We start from the raw sequence: 16,679 nt of genomic DNA, 5'->3' as shown, positions 1-16,679 counted from the left end.
GTACTAAAATTCACCTTTTAATTAACATGAAATTGTCCTGTGGCTACTCGTCAGTCTTCATTCATTTAATTCAACCATACTTACTTAGCGCTTACTGTGTGCAGAGCACTGTACTAAGTGCTTGGTAAAGTACACTATAAAAATAAGCAGACACACTCCCTGCCCACAACGAGCTCAAAGTCTAGAGGGGGAACAAAAAGAATATAATTTTAATTCAAAATAGCCTACTTCTGTCCTCAGACCAGTTATTCCATACATACCCCAAACCAGAGGTCATCCATTTAATATATAATAGCTTTTCATGCCTATAGTTATGGATTTATTTTTGCAGAGTCTTCTTATCCCAGAGCCCCGGGCTCCAGCCCCCTAAGCCCTTGAATCCAATCGACCCAGAGTATAGTGTTTTTAAAAACTCAGCATCAAATGGTCTACTTTTATCCATCTCCAGTCTGACCTTCCCTTCCCATTAAGGTAGTCTTGTTCAAAGCACTCTTACAATCAATAATTCAGTTGCACTCTTTTCGAGAGCATAATTCCACAATCACCCACAGCCAATGTATCTAAGAGGCTCCTCTCTCTCAAGATACAATTATTTCCCCCCTTTTCAATCCACTGCTCCAATTTCACATCTAGATTCTCTTTTCAGGGGATTGCTGATAAGTCTCTAAAATCAGACCCCAGAGATCTCCTGCTTTGCCTTTTGGCTTTTTTGGTTCCCGACAACATAGCCTCCTCTCAAGCGGAATTGCAATCAGCCTCTGCAGAGCCTTTCAAAACCGCATCAAGATGAGAAAATATCTTGCAGCAAAAACCAGACCTAAGAGCTTCTGCGAATTAGACTGTCCCTTCCTTCCGAGTCAAAATGGGAGCGGAATGCAAGACAGGGATAACATTTGACATGATGTAGGCAGGTTAAAAAAGTGCCCCACTGGCTGCATTAACTAACCTCATGATCATATTTAAAGGCTAAGTGAACTAGTGCCACCATAAGTCCTAAAATACATGACTCCAAAAGCTGTCAGCATTTTCCATACCATATGCTTGTAAATGTTATTCTGCAGGGAACCAATTAAAACTATGGAATACTTAGAACACAGACATATGGAACAAACCAGAGCAACTTATCTTGTCACTGCCTGCTTGCTTACAACATCTATTAGAGAAACGTACTGCCGAATTATTAGGAGAAATAATGTTATCTTAATTATGGGCACCAAAAGGCAACCCAGCAGCTTTAAAATGTGGCTTTGGTGGTAGTAGTTTAACTTGTAGTTGTAAATGAGGTGAAACACTAAAAGCCATTGCTAAACAAATAGCAGCATCAAACATTAAGATTTTCATTCAAGAAGCATCCAGCTCACAGCACTAACATGCTGTAGGAGAACCACATTCTGAGGGGGGCATCCTGTTGGAAACACAAAGCTAGTCAATTACCCCAGGCAAAAATGGAGAACTCTGGCTACCATGAAGATAAAAATCTGGAGGCAGTGTTAATGCGGGGAACGGATATCTTCAGGAAGCAAACAATAATACAGTGAAACTTCTTTTTTAAAAAAGACAGAGAGAGCCAGTTTTGTTTTTCAAATTAGGTCTTTTAATGGGTATTTAATTACACAGTGGGTAGCCAGAGCAAAGTGAAGAGTTTGTTGGATGGAGGGTTTTGTTACACAGGGATTTATTATGAAGAGGTCTGGCTGGATTTAGAATCTAGTGTGACAAGTAAAAATGTTTGCCCACATTTTCCACCGCCTTGCAGCAAACCCGCCTCTGTAGCTCATTTTCATTCTCAGCATTTTTATTCCAAACACAGTCAACAGGATGCTGAAAGTGATCAGGATAAACTCCTTATAAGGCCAGGGCTAACACAGCAACAACAGAAGCAGCGTGGCTCAGTGGAAAGAGCACGGACTTTGGAGTCAGAGGTCATGGGTTCACATCCCAGCTCTGCCAATTGTCAGCTGTGTGACTTTGGGAAAGTCACTTAACTTCTCTGTGCCTCAGTTACCTCATCTGTAAAATGGGGATTAAGACTGTGAGCCCCCCGTGGGACAATCTGATCATCACCTTGTAACCACCCCAACACTTAGAACAGTACTTTGCACACAGTAAGCACTTAATGAATGCCATTAAAAAATTATTTGAAAGCTCTGATACAGAACCATTTTTGAAGATTTTGAATGACGGAACAATGACTGGAAAGCCACAAAGAAATCTGCTGTTTAGCTAGGAGAGCCCCTGAAGGTATTCCAAAACATCAGACACACAGAGGCATAGGATGTCACATGCAGGATTCTGGGCAAGTAGCATAACATCATGATGGCCTACAGGCCATTGTGCAGGACAGAGTTCATCCAATCTTGAGCATTTCTTTGGCGGTCCAGGAGCACCCCTCTAGAGCCTTGGCAGAGCCTTCCCTGGACCCCCTGAATTAATCATGTTGAAGCGTCTGGACTCCGGTGAGCATCAGATCAACATAAGGAAAGTTATGGCTGAGGACACTTATGTTTTTCATGTAAACATATGTTCATTTTGAATTGTTTACATTCATAGTATTTTACTATAGGTATAGATTTTCATCACTGTTTGATCATGTAACTTGATAAATGGGATTAACTATATTGTTTTTAATCACTCTAAGCAGCATGGTCTATTGGACTTGTACTTCCCAAGTGCTTGGTACAGTGCTCTGCACACAGTAAGCACTCAATAAATACGATTGAATGAATGAAAGAGCACAAGGACTGGGCAAGGAATGTGTCTACCGACTCTGTTATATTGTACCCTCTCAAGTACTTAGTACACAGTAAGTACTCAATAAATACTATTGATTGACTGAGTGAGGAGACCTGAGCTCTAATCCTGGCTCTGCCATTTGCCTGTTGCATGATCTTGGGCAAGTCACTTAATAATAATAATTATTATTATTATTATTATGGTATTTGTTAAGTGCTTACTGTGTGCCAAGCACTGTACTAAGAGCTGGGGTATTCATTCATTCATTCATTCAATCGTATTTATTGAGTGCTTACTGTGTGCAGAGCACTGTACTAAGTGCTTGGGAAGTACAAGTTGGCAACATATAGAGACAGTCCCTACCCAACAGCGGGCTCACAGTCTAGAAGGGGGACAGTCTAGAAGGGGGGATACAAGATAGTCAGGTCCCAGATGGAGCTAACAGTCTAAGTAGCAGGGAACACAGTTATTGAATCCCCATTTTGCATATGTGGGATCTGAGGCACAGAGAAGTTAAGTGACTTGCCCAAGGTCACACAGAAGGTTTCCTCTATTCCAGTAAAATAGGGATAGAATACCCATTCTCCATCCTACCTAGACTGTGAGCCCCATGTGGGACAGGAACTGTGTCCAACCTGATGATCTCATATCTCCCCTGAGCACTTGGAACATTGTAAGCTTTTAACAACTATCACTATTACTATAAAAATATATTTATATTGTTTTGTTCATTTTTTTAATCAATGCACTTTCCCAATTTCATTTGGGAAACTGTACTTTGCTTAATGCTTTTTCACTTTCCTGTTTTATTTTCATTAAGAGTGCTAACCTGGGTTTTCAGCAGTTTTAAAAGAATATTCCATCAGACCAACATAAATAGCAACTCTAGTTCCTCCAGCTTGAAAAAAAAACATTTGTGCTTTGCCAAATTCATGTTCAGCATGACCCAAGGGATCAAGCACGGGACTAGAGATCAGGAAGCTCTTTTCTGGGTCCTCCTGCTGACTCATGAAATCTCCTGCAGATCACATAGCTCTTTAATGTCTCCTCCGCCAGTCCGCCAGACCCAGACTACCAGTCCTCAGCAATACAGATCTGTCTCCGAAAGGCATTCTGGGGATTAGCTAATGAATGACTGGAAAGCCCTTGGAAATTGGAGTGCTACAGAAATCCTCATTAGGAGAGTCAGCAAACAAGCTCCCTCCCTGCTTAGAGAAGATTGCTTCTCGGAATAATATATAATGCATGATGAACGGTAACTGTGGATGTGTTTACCTGTCTTTGGAGCATCACTACTGGCTATCTGCCTCAGTGGATTCTTTGCCTGTTCAAGATAGCAAATGTTCATACCCAGTTATAATGCCATGGCATTTGTTTTTTGAGGGGTTTTTTGTTGTTTTTTCATGGAATTTGTAAGGTTGCACTACGTGCCAGGTCCTGTAGTAAGCGCTGGGATAAATACAAGATAATCAGGTTGGACACAGTCCATGTTCCATATGGGGCTCCCAGCTAAAAAATCCCCATTTTAATAATAATAATAATAATAATAATAATAATGGCATTTGTTAAGTGCTTACTATGTGCAAAGCACTATTCTAAGCATCGGGTGGGGGATACAAGGTGAGCAGGTTGTCCCATGTGGGGCTCACAGTCTTAATCCCCATTTTACAGATGAGGTAACTGAGGCACAGAGAGGTTAAGTGATTCCCCAAGGTCACACAGTGAACAAACAGAGGAGTCAGGATTAGAACCCAGGCCCTCTGATTCCCAGGCCCATTCTCCTCCCAGTAGGCCATGCTATTTCTCCATTTGTTGCATTTAATGCCAGTTTCTGTAAACCAGACTCCAGATAATAATAACTGGTATTTGTTAAGCATTTACTCTGTATCAAGCAGTGTCCTAAGCACTGGGGTAGATAGAAGATCATCAGGCCAGACACAGTCCTCATCCCACATGGGGCTCACAGACTAAGGGGGAGGGACAAAAGATGTTTAAACCCCATTGATGGATAAGGAAACTAAGGCACACAGAAGTGAAGTGACTTGCCCAAGATCACACAGCAGTTCCTGCCCTTATGGAAGCAGCATGGCCTAGTGGACAAAACACAGTCCTAGACCCATGTTCTAATCCCAGCTCCACCAGTTGCCTGCTTTGTGACCTTGGGCAAGCCACTTAATTTCACTTTGCCTCAGTTGTGGAAATCAACTACAAAATGGGGATTCAATAGCTGTTCTCCCTCCTACTTAGACTGGGAGCTCTAAGTGGGACAGGGACTGTATTGACCTGATTAACTTTATCTCCCCAGGTTTAAAACAGTGCTTGACACATAGTAAGCAATTAATACACCCACCCCCCAAAAAAAAAGTAAATGCCAGAACTGTTCTCCTAACTGCCAGTCCCAGGCTCTTTCCGTTAGCCCACATTATTTCATAAATCACCCCTGGGAAGGAAAAAGGGAATTCAGCAAACCTATTGCTATTGACATATTCTGTCTTTTGATAAAATTGTTTAACAGAGCAGAAATAAGAGTCAATAGCTACCCAACCAAGGAGTTGCTGCCGATTTCTCAGTAGCAATAATCAGGAGAAAAGGTCAGCTCTGTGGTCAGCCTGATGGCTCTGCCGATCAATGGAGATGGAGGATGCTGATTACACTGAGTGCATCAGAATCGAATGGCCAGGACCAGCAGAGTCCAGCTCTTTTTAGAACATGATGTTCTCTTTAAGACTACCAGAAAGGAGAACGGCTACACTGTACTCTCCCAAGCACTTAGTACAATGCTCTGCATACAGTAAGCACTCAATAAATGCAATTGATTGACACGTGGCTTAGTGGAAAGAGCACAGGCTTGGGAGTCAGAGGTCGTGGGTTCTAATCCAGGCTCCGCCACTTGTCTGCTGTGTGACCTTGGGCAAGTTACTTAACTTCTCTGTGCCTGTTACCTCATCTGTAAAAATAGGGATTAAGACTGCAAGCCCCACGTGGGACAACCTGGTTACCTTGTATCTACCCCAGCACTTAGAACAGTGCTTGACACATAGTAAGTGCTTCACAAATACCATTATTATTATTATTACCTTAAAATACAAGAGACAAGAGTGGCCTGTTGTGGGCAGGGACTGTCTCTGTTGCTGAATTGTACTTCTCAAGTGCTTAGTACGGTGCTCTGCACACAGTAAGCGCTCAATAAATATGATTGATTGATTGAATGAATGAATGGCCTGTGGTGTAGAGCACTGTACTAAGTGCTTGGGAGAGTACAATGCAATTCAGCAGGGCCTAGTAGAAAGAGCACGGGCCTGGGAGTCAAGCGAACAGGGTTCTAATTCCGACTCTACCACTTGCCTGTTTTGTGAAATTGGGCCAATCACTTCACTTTTCTGTGCCTCAGTATCCTCATCTGTATACTGGGGATCAAATACCTGTTCTCCCTCCTCCTTGAACTGTGAGTCCCATGCAGGACAGGGACTGTGTCTGGCCTGATGCTCTTGCATCTACTCCAGTGCGTAGTACATAGTAAGCACACTACAAATATTATTATCATTATGCATGATTCTTGCCCACAAGCTGCTTACCATAAGTATCGCATCATCCTATATGGCTTACAAAAACAAAATCTAGCCTATGCCAGGGGTTTTCCTAGATTCCTTGCTGCACCCAAAAGTAGGGAATGAAAATAGAGTATCATTAGCAAGAGCTATGTTGTCTTTGGGTTCGTTCCTGGATGGCTGTGGTTCTGGGTGTCCTATTTTGGGCCCCTACTACTCTTCCCTTGTTGATCCTGCCGGCCCATTAATCCACCACCACCAAGTCTGCAGCTGCATAGCACCAGACTTCCCCCTCACCAGGCATCAACCTTGTTCTTTGCCCTGTGTCCCTAGCTACCTTCCCTAGCACTAAGCTAGGTTAATGCAGAATGACTTGAGCTGCACTTTTAAGGGATGGCAAGAAAACATGAGCCTTTGGACAGGTATGCTGAGCTCACATAGACTGACTTTAAAAAAAAATAGGTGTCAAGTGTATACTATGTGCGAGGCACTGTACTAAGCACTGGGGTAGATATAATAATAATAATGGTACTCGTTAAGCAATTACTATGTGCCAAGCACTGTTCTAAGTGTTGGGGTGGATACAAGCAAATCGGGTTAAACACAGTCCCTTTCTCACGTGAAGCACACAGTCTCAATCCCCATTTTACAGATGAGGGAACTGACGCATAGAGAGATGAAGTGACTTGCCCAAGGTCACATAGCAGACAGGTGGCGGAGCCAGAATTAGAACCCATGACCTCCTGGCTCCCGAGACCGGGCTCTGTCCACTATGCCACACTGCTTCCCAGGTGCATACAAGATATATCAGGTCCCACGTGGACCTCACAGTCTAAGTGGGAAAGGAGAATAAGCGATTGAATCGATTGAATCCCCATTATGCAGATGAGGGAACTGAGGCCCAGAGAAGTTAAGTGACTTGCCCAAGGTTACACAGAAGGTACATGGCAGAGTCAGGATTTGAGCCGAGGGCCTCTGGCTCCCAAGCTCCAGATCTTTTCATCATGCCACACTGTGCACCAAAGGATTCATAATCTTTTATTATTGAAACATATATAAATCGCTATTTAATCATGTAACTACAGAAACTCCCTCCCCCTCCAACAGACCAACACTCTCTCCACTTTTAAAGCCAAGTCACTTCTCAAGATTAGACAGTACTCTTGCATCACCTCAGCTCAGAGAGGGTGAGCATATGCTACTGTTGTGCCCTGGTTAGCGCTCCAAACTAGCTCCAAGAAAATAGTGCTAAGTGAAAGTGCACCGAATACAGTAAAATCATTTTCCCAGAGGAAATAATGTAAATATGCACTACTGCATTCCCAAGATCAAAAAAAGATCAAGATAATATTACTTAACGTTCAGTGTGTTATCTTCCACATTCTATTCAGTAATTGTGCTAACTAGTTGATATCTGTCATTATCTATGCTAAATAGATGCCATTATTTAATGCTCACTCTACTCAAATCAGTCAAACTACTTCAAAGGGAGAGGAAAGGGAGTGCTTTAGCCAAGCTAAGTTTTGCCGCATTATCTCCATGGGGGAGAGTGCTGTTAGTTGGTATCTGCATTAAAATGAATTAGCACTAACATGAAAGAGTGCGAAAAGACAGCGCATGGTGTAGGACGGTGAAGATAAATAGATATTGTATAATGTCTATTATAATGACATTATTTATTCATATGAATGTCTGTCTCCCCTTCTGGACTGTAAGCTCATTATGGGCAGGGAACGTGTGTGCTAATTCTGTTCATTCATTCATTCAATCGTATTTATTGAGTGTTTACTGTGTGCAGATCATTGTACTAAGCGCTTGGGAAGTACAAGTTGGCAACATATAGAGACGGTCCCTACCCAACAACAGGCTCACAGTCTAGAAGGGGGAGGCAGACAACAAAACAAAACATGTGGACAGGTGTCAAGTCATCAAAATAAATAGAAGTAAAGCTAGATGCACATCATTAACAAAATAAATAGAATAGTAAATATGTACAAGTAAAATAAATAGAGTAATAAATCAGTACAAACATATATACAGGTGCTGTGGGGAGGGGAAGGAGGTAGGGCGGGGGAGATGGGGAGGAGGAGAACAAAGAGGGGGCTCAGTCTGGGAAGGCCTCCTGGAGGAGGTGAGCTCTCAGTAGGGTTTTGAAGGGACGAAGAGAGCTAGCTTGGCGGATGTACAGAGGGAGGGCATTCCAGGCCAGGGGGAGGACATGGGCTGGGGTTCGACGGCGGGACAGATGAGAATGAGGCATAGTGAGGAGGATAGCAGCAGAGGAGCGGGGGGTGTGGGCTGGGCTGTAGAAGGAAAGAAGGGAGGTGAGGTAGGAGGGGGCAAGGTGATGGAAAGCCTTGAAGCCGAGAGTGAGGAGTTTTTGCCTGATGCGTAGGTTGACTGGTAGCCACTGGAGATTTTTGAGGTGGGGAGTAACATGCCCAGAGCGTTTCTGCACAAAGATGATCCGGGCAGCAGCATGAAGTATAGACTGAAGTTGGGAGAGACAGGAGGATGGGAAATCAAAGAGGCTGATGCAGTAATCCAGTCGGGATAGGATGAGGGATTGAACCAGCAGGGTAGCAGTTTGTATGGAGAGGAAAGGGCAGATCTTGGCGATGTTGCGGAGGTGAGACCGGCAGGTTTTGGTAATGGATTGTAATGTACTCTCCCAAGCGTTTAGTACAGTGTTCTGAACAGAGTAAGTGTTCAATAAATATGATTGATCTATTGATAGTGCTATTGTTATATATTGAGATTTCTGGTTGATGATGACCTGCATACTTTGACCCTACACCCATATGACTGGGTGTGGCAGATGGGGGAAGATTTCTGGAGGAAGAGAGATTTTTTTGTTTTTTTTTAAATGGAATTTGTTAAGTGCTCACTATATGCCAGACACTGTACTAAGCACTGGTGTAGGTGCAAGCTAATCGGGTTGGACACAGTCCCTGTCCCACATAGGGCTCACAGTCTTAATCTCCATTTTACAGATGAGGTGACCGAGGCACAGAGAAATTAAGTGACTTGTCCAAGGTCATATAGCAGACAAGTGATGGAGTCAGGATTAGAACCTACATCTTCTGACACCCAGGCACGTGCTTTTTCCACTAGATCACTCTGCCTCTCTACCTCCTTTTCTGCCTTGTTGTCTATCCTTGTACAGCTGGATTATCTGCTAGGCAGGGAACTGAATTAAGTGGCATCCTTCAACTCTGTGTCAGTGATACTGCACCTCCCTTGTGTTTGCCAGGTAGAGGGTGATACATAGCCTCAATCTACTTAAGATGAATTGTCAACCCGTAGCACTTTGCTGATTCTGAGAAACAGTTCACAAAACTCTGCATGTTTGCTTACACATGTGCTTCCAGAACGTAGTCACCAGCACATAAGAACTCCAGCATGTGAGTAATTCAAAGACTTTTGATGATGCCCTCAGCCGGTTGAGTTGAAAGAGTTTACCAGAGGGTTAGAGTCATATTCTGACATGGACTCCCAGAATCCTTCTTGCATCTCAGGAGGGGCTGATGAGAAACAGCAAGAGGCCAACCCAGCCGGCGAAGTATCTAAGCTGGTTCTTGAATCTGGCCTATGTCAGTGCCACCTTCTTTCATCTTCACTGTATCTTCCTAGTTTCAATGCACCCCAAATTCATGGGCTGAAAGAACACAAGCTCTTTCAGGGTGGCCCGGGAAGAAGTGTGCCCTTGTGGAAATAGCACAGGTCCGGGAGTCAGAGGATCTGGGTTCTAATCCCGATTCTGCCACTTGCCTGTTATGTGACCATGGGCAAGTCACTTTGCTTCTCTGTACTTCAGTTTCCTCACTTGTATACTGGGGACCTGTTCTCCCTCCTCCTAATACTGTGAGCCCCACGTGGGACAGGGACTGTGACCAGTCTGATGATCGTGTATCTACCCCAGTTACTGACCCCAGATTCCATAAAAATGTAACAAAAAGTCAGAAAAGGAAGAGGAGTTTAAACCCTGGCCGGGTCAGAGCAGTCTGCAGGGGAGTGAGGCCTTCTCTGGCTCCAGTATAGCACAAACCACCAGCTCTGAAGCTCACTGTGGCCTGGTTAGCATGTTCAACCCTCAACTTCTCTCCTCCTCTCTCCCTTCCTCCAAACTTGCCCCAATTCTCTAAGTGACATCCCTATCCTCTCATCTCAAAACCCACAACCGTGGTTGTCTCATCCTCACCTCCTCATTGACTTTCAGCTCCCATATTCAATCTACTGATTCTTCCTCCAAAACATTTCCCTGATCTGGCCCTTCGTCTCCACCCAAATAGCAACCACTTGCTTCTATCTCTTGTCATAGCATGGTTAGACTACTCAACAACCTTCACACTGGTCTCCCTGACTCCAGCCTAACCCTACTTTAGTCCAATCAATCAATCAATCGTATTTATTGAGCACTTACTGTGTGCAGAGCACTGTACTAAGCGCTTGGGAAGTACAAATTGGCAACATATAGAGACAGTCCCTACCCAACAGTGGGCTCAGAGTCTAAAGTCCATACTCCACACTGCTGCCCAGATCATCTTCTTTGACAAATGACTCAGCACCTGTCACTCAAAGAACTCCAATGGCTGCCCATCTACCTCTGCCTCAAAGCTCCTTACCATCGGTTTCAGGGCTTCCCACCAGGTCCTGCTAGTTGTCCTTCGAATTTGAAGAAGACACCACTGACAGCAACATTCACCTATGAGTTCGTGTGTAGCTGAAAAGCCTAATGCCAGAACCAAAGTCCCGGCCACAATTTGCTCACAAAAAGTCTGTCACTTGTTGTGTTCTCATGTTTAATGTTTGCAGCACTTGGTGTTGTTGTCTCTTTTCCCTCCTTGCCTCTTGTTCCATAGGAAGCTTCTGCTTAAAAAGAACCTCTCCTTTCTTGATATCTCCATTTTATATAATCAGTTCCCTTCATCCACAACTCCTCAGTTTGCACTTTTTGCTCCTCTCAAACTCACCTTCTCCCCACAGCTCTAGGTGGGACTGCCAAGAGGCTCTATGCCATTTCAGTCACCTCAGACAATATGGTACCCCATTTGGGGTGGAAGGAAAGGCAGTTGCCCCCTCTATGAATATATATGTGTGTGTGTGTGTGTGTGTGTGTGTGTGTGTGTGTGTGTGTGTGTGTGTGTGTGTGTGTGTGTGGATACATAAAACATATATATGAATATATAGCCAAATGGCTATGTACAGAGATCCTTGCATATAACACATCATGCCAAATATAAAACGTTTCAAATATAAATACATTTATATTTGACATAACGTTTTATTTGCAAGGGTCTCTGTACATAGCCACTTGGCTACTTTAGCCACATGCACTTTAGCCACATGAGAAGCAGCATGACTCAGTGGAAAGAGCCCAGGCTTGGGAGTCAGAGGTCATGGGTTCCAATCCCAGCTCTGCCACTGATCAGCTGGGTGACTTTGGGCAAGTCACTTGACTTCTCTGTGCCTTGGTTACCTTATCTGTAAAATGGGGATTAAGACTGTGAGCCCCATGTGGGACAACTTCATTACCTTACAGCTACCCCAGCACTTAGAACAGTGCTCAGCACATAGTAAGTGCTTAAATGCCATCATCATTATCATTATTATTATTATTATTCCATCCAGCTGTTGTCCACCATGTTATCCTTTCCCATGCTGCTCCAGACAGCTGAAATTTTAGTCTGAGCAGCTAAAATGCTTCAAACACAACTGCTCTAAGATGTCTGCTTCTGTGGAGAGTACCAATGCTCTGAACCTGGAGATTGACCATGAAATATTCCTCTCCAGTTCTGTCACCTTGATAGGTCAAAAAAGAAAGAGTGAAAGGTTGGGTGGAGAAAGGTATGAGGGAAGAGCTGATAAAAGAACAGAGGAGGCAGTGATGATGCATGAATAAAAAAGGAGACAGAGAATGACTCAGGAAAAATATTTAAAACCAGGACATTGGAGAGGATAAATAATAAAGCAACCACATCCATAAATAGATACAGAACATGGGGAGAGGAAATAAAGAGGAAAAAATAACAACAGGCAATAACAGTAAAGCCATCTAGATAAAGAGTGGGATAAAATATAACACAATTTAAAACAGAGATGTCCAGAAGAAAAATGAAGTAAAAAAGAGGAGCAGGGAAGAAGAGGAATAGGGGAATCTATTAATATTAAGGGAGAAGATAGGGTTGTTGAAGTAAATCCTTGGAAAATTGCCCTTGGCATAAATTATTTGTGAGGCAACTCAAACAATCATTTTCCAGGAGCTTTCCATTTCTTAAAGATGCTATTGATCCTGATTGGTTCCTCTAATTTCTCCTCCCCACTCCAGAGTACTGAAGCTGAATGTGTCTTCTTGTCTTCATTACATAAGCACCATCATGGTTTTGCCAATTGTCACTTCAACTGGATGATTATTAACTTCAAAGATAGAATGGGCAGATTATCTAGACCTATGTCCCTATATGTTTATGGAAGCTAGGATAAATATTCACAAGAGTGGCAAATTAATGAGGAAAGGGTATTCCTGTCCTCATTTCAGTTTCCAGTTTATTTCCAGAATAAATCTTACACTTAGAAATGGTGAAATGTAGCAGGAATTGAGGGAAATGGGAAATGGCAACGAAGGCCCGAAAGTTAGCCCGGAGAATCCTAGCCCCTCCAGTAGACAAAAACCTTAATCATCATACAATCAGGCTTTCTAAAGTAAATACTCCCACCACTGCTGCCCAAATCTTCCTAAACCTATTTCCCTGAGTATACAGTATGGAATACAGAGAAGCAGAATGGCCTAGTGGAAACAGCACAGGCCTGGGAATCAAAGGACCTGGGTTCTAATCCTGCCTTCACCAACTTGTCTACTGTGTGACCTTGGGCAAGTCACTTAACTTCTCTGTGCCTCAGTTACCTTATCTGTAAAATAGGGATTAAAATTGTAAAGCCCATGTGGGATAGGGACAGTGTCCAACCTGTTTATCTTGTATCTACCCCAGGTCTTAGTACAGTGCCTGCGGCATAGTAAGCACTTACCCCACTAGTTTAAAGTTCCTCTATGTTGACCTTAATGAACTACGTAGCCTAAACCTCACTAACAGGTAAAAGAAACACAGGACCTGAAATGAATACATTTCTAAGGATAATTCGGCAACACTGGAAAAAATAAAATCTATCTTCAAGATAGCCAATTTTAGCCATCTCAGTTTTTAATAGGACAAACCCTTCTCATTCAACACAAGTTATTTCCATTTAAGTTCTTTAACTTTCTTATCTAACATCTACTTGGCAGTTTTCAGTTGATAGGAAGACCTTACATTACGTCTTGAGTTAAAAGTGAACGGCACTGACAATATTTCTAAATGTTCACCATAATTCTGTCTTTCAATCAGTTTTGAGTTTACAAAAGTAGCCAGCTTAATCAATCAGTGGTATGCAGAGCACTGTACTAAGCACTTGGGAGAATGCAATACATCAGAGTTAGTAGACACATTCCTCACCCACAACGAATTTATAGTCTAGAGGAAGAGATCCCAGGGAGAGTTGACATATCCATTTTACATCACATGAAGTAAAAGTTGACTATGCCATTGTGGAACCTCTAAGACTAACAGACCACAGCTTTCCTACATCTTCAAAGTCACATCTCCTCTAGGAGGCCTTCTCCTGAGTAATCGCTAATCTAATCATCTAATCTAATATCACATAGACTATTCTGTCTCCTCCTGATAATCTGATTTTCAGATGTAAAGGAACTCCAGGGGCAGAAAATTATAGCACTTGGGGCTTTTGCCCAAGAAACCTCCCCTTTCCTTCTTACAAAGTTAAAACCTGGGAAAAATCAGCTAAAAAAAGCTGGGCATCCAAGAAGAGCATACCTGAAGGTCATGAGTTTAAAGACGGAGTGATGGGATTTCTGGAGAATGAAGGGACAGAATGAAATTCATTTCTTGCCATTTCTAATTAATTTCTAAGAGGTAACCACTCCTGTGGCTTGAATTTGTCAAGTTTCATAAGTTTGGACATTCAGTAAGACCTCGAAGGTACAATTCAAAAACAGCAAAGCTAAACTACACTCAAGCTAAATGACACCAAAGGAGTGTGTGTGTCAGAGAGTATCTGTATTACCTGCAAGAAAGGGGGTGGGTGGTACACCATGAAAAAAAACATTCAGAAAGAGCAAACCTACATTAGATTAAAGCTAAACTATCCTCAACTAGCCTGGGAATGTCTACAGGGAGAACAGAGTGTGACTAGTGCAATGTATAAAACTACCCCTAACCCAAAAGTATAGCTGTTTAGTGAAAGGTTGAGACTGTACTTTTTTTAGATCACTAAGGAAAGTTTCTGGGATTGGGGGAATCCCAGTGCTTAATTTTAATGATAAAGTGCCAGGGCTCAAATGATAACTTAATTTTACATTTTAATTTTTCATTGGCTTTCAGTGTGTAGTTGTAATAACTGTGGTATTTGATATGAATATACTATGTACCCAGCACTGTTCTAAGCACTGGGGATGATACAAGATCATTAGGTTGAATACATTCCCTAGCCCACATGGGGTTCATAGTCTAAGCAGCATGGTGTAGTGGATAGAGCACAAGCCTGGGAGTCAGAAGTTCACGGGTTCTAATCCCACATTCTCCCCTTGTCTGCTGTGTGACCTTGGGCAAGTCACTTCACTTCTCTGGGCCTCAGTTGCCTCATCTGTAAAATGGGGGTTGAGACGGTGGGCCCCACATGGGACAGGGACTGCGTGCAACCCGATTTGCTTGTATCCACCCCAGTGCTTAGTACAGTGCTTTGCACATAGTAAGCATGAAATACCACAATCATCACTATTATTATTATTATTATTAAGTAGGAGGGAGAATGGTTATTGAATCCCCAATTTACATTTGAGGAAACTGAGGCACAGAGAAGTTAAGTGATTTGTCCAAGATGCCATTGTTATCATAAATTTATTTGAGAGTGGCCTATTAGTATACTATTGGATGAGTGTTAGATGTTTAAAACTCTAAATCATAGATTTTATTTTTACTTTCACAATTGCAATGGTGAGTTCAGAGGTGTCAGGGTTATGAACTGCACTGTATTCTCTGAACAAAGTAAGTGCTCAATAAATGCCATTGAATGAATGAATGAATGAACTGTACATTCTACAAATGCCAGAGCTGGGTTCTGGTAAATCCAGGTAGAAATTAAGCCCTGAGGAATTCCTACGTACTTGGTCTTTACCATGCTATTTTTGCAGATTAGACAGAAGATTTGCAAGCATTCTTTTTGTTCACTGCTCTGACATTGTAATGGGACTGAAGCCATGCTTGCAGTTGTCAGTGCAGCTTTCTGTCCATTAATCATAATTCATATCAATAAAATTTTAAAAAATAAAATTCAATATAATCATCAGGCTAGAAAGAGCCATAAGATGACCTCCCTGTCTTCAGGCAAGACCACACTAAAACCATCCCAGACATGAAGATCTAACCAATTTTTAAAGACCTCCAGTGAAAAAAAATTATACAATTTCCCTTGGCAACCTATTCCAGTACTGATACCTTCACTTTGGAAAATGTTTCTTTATATTTCACCTAAATTCCCCCATGCTGCATGTTCTCCCTGCAGTAGAAAAGGACAACTGTGGGCCCCACCCTCTATATTCAGGGCCAGCTCTTGGTGAATGACGATACCTAGAGGCACATAATTTTGGCATCCCACAGATGTAAAGGCAGGGGGTGAAGAGGCCATGGAGGGAAGAGGAGTCTGGGAAGGAGAGCCGTTTGTGCATAGGGTTTGGGATCTTGTGGTCCCCAGCCTCTGGATACAGGATACAAGTTAAACTGTATATTAAATAATGCAATAAAGAGGCCTTAAACACTATCTCTTAAAGTTTACATGAAAGCCAGGTTAATGCCAGCTAAATCACTCCAAATTAGTTCTAGCATATGCAAATGATTCTGTGGTAGATTACATGCTTGGATGTGCTGATTCTATTGAGATGCAAAGTAAGTTATTCTCTGAAGCCTAACCTTCCCTCCACACACCTGACCCTATTTCCCCCACCCATGACTCCCACATTGCTAGCAAATATTTTCAGTAACCAGTGAAACATGATGTTGGCAGTAACCCATACTACTGTTCTCTTTCAGGAGTTTGCTTGTTGACTTGAGGATTTTTTTTCCCCACCTGCAAGGGATTTTGAGTAGCTCTTTTACTCAGAGTATTACTGATGTGACCAGGTAAATGCATTTTGATAAGGCATTTGCTAACCACTGTACCACACCATGCCCAGAAAAGTAATGTTTAGAGGATCTAAAACAACTATTTAAAAAGCCTCTCTTCCATCCTTAAAAATGGCTACCAATTTCTTGCTGTCCATTGGATTTAAGGCTCTTCACCAGTTGCCTC

The sequence above is a fragment of the Tachyglossus aculeatus genome, chromosome X4 (genome assembly GCF_015852505.1).
Source record: "Tachyglossus aculeatus isolate mTacAcu1 chromosome X4, mTacAcu1.pri, whole genome shotgun sequence".
NCBI classification, from domain to species: domain Eukaryota; kingdom Metazoa; phylum Chordata; class Mammalia; order Monotremata; family Tachyglossidae; genus Tachyglossus; species Tachyglossus aculeatus.
The sequence above is the reverse complement of the archived record's forward strand: the minus strand, read 5'-3'. Positions refer to the sequence as shown.